This window comes from Ceratosolen solmsi, unplaced genomic scaffold, assembly GCF_000503995.2.
Source record: "Ceratosolen solmsi marchali unplaced genomic scaffold, CerSol_1.0 scaffold10, whole genome shotgun sequence".
Lineage (NCBI taxonomy): Eukaryota > Metazoa > Arthropoda > Insecta > Hymenoptera > Agaonidae > Ceratosolen > Ceratosolen solmsi.
The window spans coordinates 2,100,619-2,107,235 of NW_011948412.1; positions in this window are offsets into that span (position 1 = coordinate 2,100,619).

The following is a 6,617-nucleotide window of genomic DNA, read 5'->3' on the forward strand; positions in this document are numbered from 1 at the left end:
TGACCCAGCTGTCGATGCATTGGAGAGAAAGACAAAAAGAGAAAGGAGCAGAGAGGGAGGAGTGACGGGTGGAATGTAGGTAAATGTGCCGTATAAAGCGTACTCTTACCTCCGGTGTCACGCTCGTACGCATTGTATTAGAGAGGAGGGGGGATCTGCGCGTGTAGATACAAGACCACATATATTCGCAAAATCAAACGATCAAGCATTTAGCGTCAAGGATTTTATAGCGACGTTTTTTTACGTATTGGTCGCATTGCGATCAACCATGGGGCATCCTCAATTACACTTCAGAAAACTGATATTACTGGTAATAACGTCTTCTTGGATTTAATGTTCTCACGATAAGCGGCTGCTCGATTTAATTCCCATAATAAAAAATGTCCTCCTCGAACCGTTATTAACGATGGACAATGATATTGCGCTTAAGCGTAAGAATGTCCCGGCTTCGTTTATTGGTTTCTCATGTGCTTTAGCAGATGAAAATCGCGAGCATTAATTGCCTTTGTTATATCCTCATAATCTATCGCCTTACAATTACTTAAAATATTTTATTTAATATATTGAATATTAATTATATTGCATAATAAGTCGTTAAAATAACATACTCGGGGCTTTTTCAAGAAACTTTATTGTACGTAAAAAAAAAACATTTATCATGAAATTCCCCTTGTGTTTGTTATGTTGATCGGCACGATTAATTATTTTTATATACAATTTTATTAACACAATATTAATGTTTATTATAACTTTCGAATTTTAGGCACGACTTTACCTTATGAAATAAAATTAATTTTAAACGCTTATGTTTTTTAAAATTAAATAACATATTCTCTACACTGATAGAATTTAACTAGAAAGTGTAATAACTGGCTTCTAATAAGAATTACTCGTCAATATTTGAAATTTAAATTTCAAAGTAATTCAAATACACCAAAATATATTTACACGTAACAAATCAATAATATGTTTTTATGAAAGATAATGTTTTCATTAAATTTGATTAAATTATGATTAAATTGTTAAATATATTTCTACATATTTTAACAATAAAAAGAATATAAAATTGTGAATCGGACATATATTATTATGTAAATTTAATTGTCAATTATTTCTATAATATCTCGTGAAAATTATATACTAAATGTATTCTTCTAAACAATTGTTGTTTTTAATATTTACACAAATAAAATGAACGTAGTAATTACAATAATATATAAGTTTTTCTAAGAATACACTATTATTTTTTATGTTTGAAAAGATTAGTCGAGTGGTAATTCAAAAAATCTTAAGAAATATTAGTACCATACATAAAAGTTATGCTACCAGAGTAAAAGATAATAAAGGGAAACTTTGTAACGGGATAATCAGGAAATACAAAATTTTTATATGAACATTACCCTATTGTTAGCTGCATATTAATTTAAAATTCGATATTAATTAAAAATTTTGAAATAAATAAATATAAATAAATAAAAAAAATAATACGAAGATATGCCCCCACTCCCCAAAAACAGGAGAAAAAATAATTTGTAATTTGCATTGGCAGACAGTAATATTTTACTCACTTAATTAACGAACAAATTAACGATTCATATTTTTCTATGTGCTATTTATGTGCCCGAATTTTTTATTTTCAGTATTTTTCAAAGGCTGATGGACATTCATATTTGTTAAGTTATAAATAGGCAATATAGATTTTTCAATCCTGAACTAAGTTTTAGCAATGCTAATTTTGGCGCTGTGATAAATTCGCTATTAAAATAATTTTCTAATTACGTATTTTACATTTTTATAAGGGCTCTTGACGATAAATTAACAAATATATTTATCTTATAATCATCATCTTAAATATATCAAATTTAATTCAAGGATTAAAATTTATCTTTATAATAAAATAGTATATTTGTAAATATTCGTACATAAATTGTGACTTGTAATTTAATATATTTTATAAAGAGACAATTATAATATTATTTAATAACCTTATGCGTCCACAATTTTACTTATCTAAATAGTTGATATACATTTCTAGTAGTTTAATGATATATATAAATGTGAATGTTAAAAAACGGAGGTTCAGTGAAAAATTATGCTATATATTTTACTATCAGTATATGCATTTCGAGTGAAGGAAATTCTAAAAAGTCGGTGCAAATTAAAAAGAAGTATTGAAAATATTTGACTAAAGTTGCGATGGGGAATGAAAAATAAGGAAAATAAAAAGCAATGAGATACAAGGTATTTCTAAATTAAAATAATATGTGTAAAAATTATTTATACTTAATTTACTTAAAATCCGATAAAAAGTATATGTTATCATTATTATAATTTACGTTTAGTATATTGAATGTAATGAATTAATATGCTATTACTTTATATTTAAATTTAAAAAAAAACTCCTCGTTTTCTTAATTTCGAGGATATGGAAACTAATTTGAAATGTCTGTTTGGAATAATTTAGTAATAAATAATAAAATAGAATTCAATGAACTACTCTTTCTTCAAAATCAACTGCAAGATGAATTTTTATATTATATAAGGATTACTTACAATGTAGAAAATTTGTTGTCTACATAACATTTTTTTTTAGCTATGTCGAATATTGGTATATAACATCAATAATAAAAGTAATGAGTAATATTCTTAAAGCCTTCAATTCGATCATCGATACAACCTTTAATTTAATGATTAGCTTTCAGCAAATTGCATTCATTCATATTATCTTCGTATCTTCATTATCGACCGTTGTTAAATAGGACGAGATCAATAGTAATTAATTTGATTGGATTAACCGAGTTATGTCATGGGAAGCGAGTATCACATTATAAAGCGCCTCGCCAATAATTTTATAGGTCTGCTTGGCTTTTCGAGGATTGAACTAATCAATTTGCGAAATCATAGCTTTTATCATAAATAGGCCATACTGTCAATAAATTCGTATTGAGCCACGACTTCCGCCGACGAAATCTTCCGTTCCGTAATCATAAATTTCTACACGCGTATACCTTTTTATCGTGACCACTTCCTCATTCCAGAAGCGGCGAGTCCCTTGCAGGATACGCGGTCATGTCTTATAAATGACACGCTGGAAAATTGTTCTTGAGTTTTTGCACACGTGTCGTCTCTTGTTTGCTTTTACAGGCAAGTGCGAAAGCTCTTTGAAAGAATTTTCCAATGGGAGCAGAAGTGATGCCTTCGGAAGATTGATGAATGTCTTTGCGGGAAGCTCGAGTATACGAAACACCGAATGAAGCGTTTGAATGTTCTTTTGAAGCTTGATGTACTGTAAGAGGTCACGCAATATTTTCTTGAAAGACTCGTTACAAGTTTACGCAGAAGTTAGTGTTACTTGTGTTAGTAGCGATTTTGATTAAGATTAAGTTCTTTGGCTGTGTCTAATGTAAATAATAGATTTAAGTTAGATGTAAATTCTAAGTACAAATAATAAATTATTACGTATCACTTGTAATGCTAATAAAAATGATGAAATTATATTAAAAAACTATAAGGAGAACATATTTAGTGTGCATTATAACTAATATATATATATATATATATATATATATATATATATACAAAATTGATAAAATTCATATAAAATTATAGATAGGTTGGCGAAAATTTTAATAATTATGATTAAAGTATTTATTTTGTAATTTATGATTTAAAGTAACTGTGTGTTCATGAGTTAATAAACCAAAGCTCAAATATAACTGAAAGTATGTACATAAAAATTCGTTGCTAAATTAAGCCTTTGAAATTATACATAATGAATCATAGTAAGTGTAAAAAATGGTTGTGCAGTATTTTCACATATTATTACATATTTTTCAATATTATTATTTACATATTATTTTAAATGTCCAAGTTTCGAAGCTTCGCATTAATTTATGAATCTTTCTCAACATATTTCTTATATCTTAACTATTAAGTCTGCATCATTGTAATGATTTTATTTTGTAAGTATCCTCGGCTATTCTTTTTCAAACTGAAAAAAAGTAAGAACAATTATTTAATGCATATAATGGCGTATGAATGAGGACGGGATTTTAACTTGAATTCTTTTTTTTCGGCTTTCCTTAAGTTAAGTCTTGGAAATGATGTTGCTTTGTATGTAAGCTGCAAGCATCATTTTAAGCAAGTTTTCTCTCTCACAATTTGAAAATTTTAAGTAAGTGTTGCTGAGTTTTATAATTAAATTAATCAGAGCTTTGAGTTTTAATATTTAATAATAATGCTGGGTGATCAATGTTGAATACAAAAAGGCATTTATTTTTCTCTGTCTGTCAATATTTCTCCTATTTCATTCTTTACGCAAGCAATAATTTTAATAAGGCATCAAATTCAGAATAAAAATGATATAACTGTTGAAATTATATATTTTTGAGAGAAACTGAAAATTTATTGTTTTACGTATTCTGTAAATTGTTATTAAAAATCGGCTTGTACATTTCTATGCAGTCTTGTATAAAATATAGGACGAGTTTAAATTACACGTAAATTAAATATATAATCAATGTATGAATTATATTCATCTATAAAAATATTAGTACAATTTATTACTTATACTATTAGTATAAGTACTTTATTTGTATCTATGAATATTAGTTTTTTATCACCAAAAATACATGTTTAAATAATAATTCCTTTTTGTTATGATTTTATTCTTAGTATAGAGTATATAATCAAATTTTCATGTATTGCATTACAAAGACGAATAATTAGTTATTTAAATTTATATTTCAATATTATTATAAACGGTATTTTCAAGATATAATATATTCGAAGTGTTGAAGTAAGAATAATACATATAAGAATATATATTTCTTATTATAATAACAAAAATAAACAGTTTAACATAAATGTTGAACAAGTATCAGTATAGAACATTTTATAAGAATAAAATTCTTTTCTTATTGTACGTAATTCAAGGTATTAATATATTAACTTTTACGATGAATCATTTATAGATTTTTATAAATTTTGAAATAGTTTCATTAAGTTTGACTATAATAACTAATAACTGGTATAATGGTAATATGAAAATCATTTGTAAAAAGTTATTATCAGATATCATTATGTAAATGTACAAGTAATAACAATTTTTATCTTATTACATGTAAGAAAATTAAAAGAAATAATATATCGTTTGGCGCGAATCTAAATATCTTTGATTCTTAACTATTTTGTAATCACAACAAAAGTTTTAAAAAATTCTATCGGATTTTTCATTTCATTTGTCGATTTACAATAATGAATATTGATCAATTTGATCGGGTTGCAATGCCAATATTTCTCGAATACTAATTGACTTATATTTCTATCGTTCACGAACGTATACAAATTCTATAATTCGATTCGTTAACGTTCATCGATCCAACTCAGTTAAGGATTTTTTTCTTAATTTTTACAATTTTATTACGATTAATCGTGAAAATTTCAACGTAAAAATATAAAACTTATTATAGCAATACATTTAATATAAATATAGTTTAGTCTGATAATTGGTAATAAAAAAAATAACAATTGCTATCCTTTTAAAAATATAGACATTTGTAGTTTTATTTATTTTTAGACGTGACCGCAAAACTAGTTGAAAATTCTATTTATCCATAAGTTTACGTTTTAGTTAACATTAAATATTATATACACGTTCTTATGAAATATTTAGTAAATATGAGAGGCCTTATATACTTATTGTATAGATTTTTTATAGATATTATTTATATAATTTTTTGCAAAAGTATATGTTATGTGATTTAAATATTATAATTTATTATTGAATAAGCTCGAATTGATATATTTTATTTAATGTGTATTGAAAATATTCTATACTTTAATAGACTTCAAATTGTTTTTTACTTGCTAAATTTTCATACTACATGAATTATTTAGCAAAATATCAATAAAATCTTATTTAACCGAAAAGTTGGAAATGTATTTGATAAATAGAATAAAAAAGGCAGATACAAACGTGTTTCAAGATTAGTGTACTGTAATTGCTTTACAGGTACATTTTACAATTTCATGTATGGATACTTGGATTAAAATGATAATATTTTGTTTGTTTTAAAAATACATACATATTACAAAGTTTACATTATTCACATTTGCTATTTACCTAAATATTACTTAATGATAGATTATTTTATTAATTTAATTGATACCGTAGATAAAATTGATATTTTCGCCAGAATTGGTTTTAACAAAACATCGTGTTAAATTATTGGCAATTTGATTGTAAATATATATGAATATTTTTCATATATTACAATTATTAATTGGTGGAAATAAATTAATAACAAGTACATAAAGTATAAAATAAGCTTCAAATAAATGGTGAGTATAGTATAAAAAAAAAAAGTTGCTTAACACTGTTGATGGCAATTTAGAATTATGAATTTCGAACGGGAAAAGCCGAGACACGTCATGAAAGTGTACAGATAAAAGGAAGAAATAAGAAAATATCCGTTGCTCGTCTGAGTGAAAACTGTCTTAATGGACCGAAGTTTCCGACGGCGTTTGCAATCTGATGTGTCCTTTACCCTCGTCGCTTACCTCCCCTCCCTCTCTCAATATTGCAAATTGTGGCCTTCCCCACGCGCGTCTTCCTT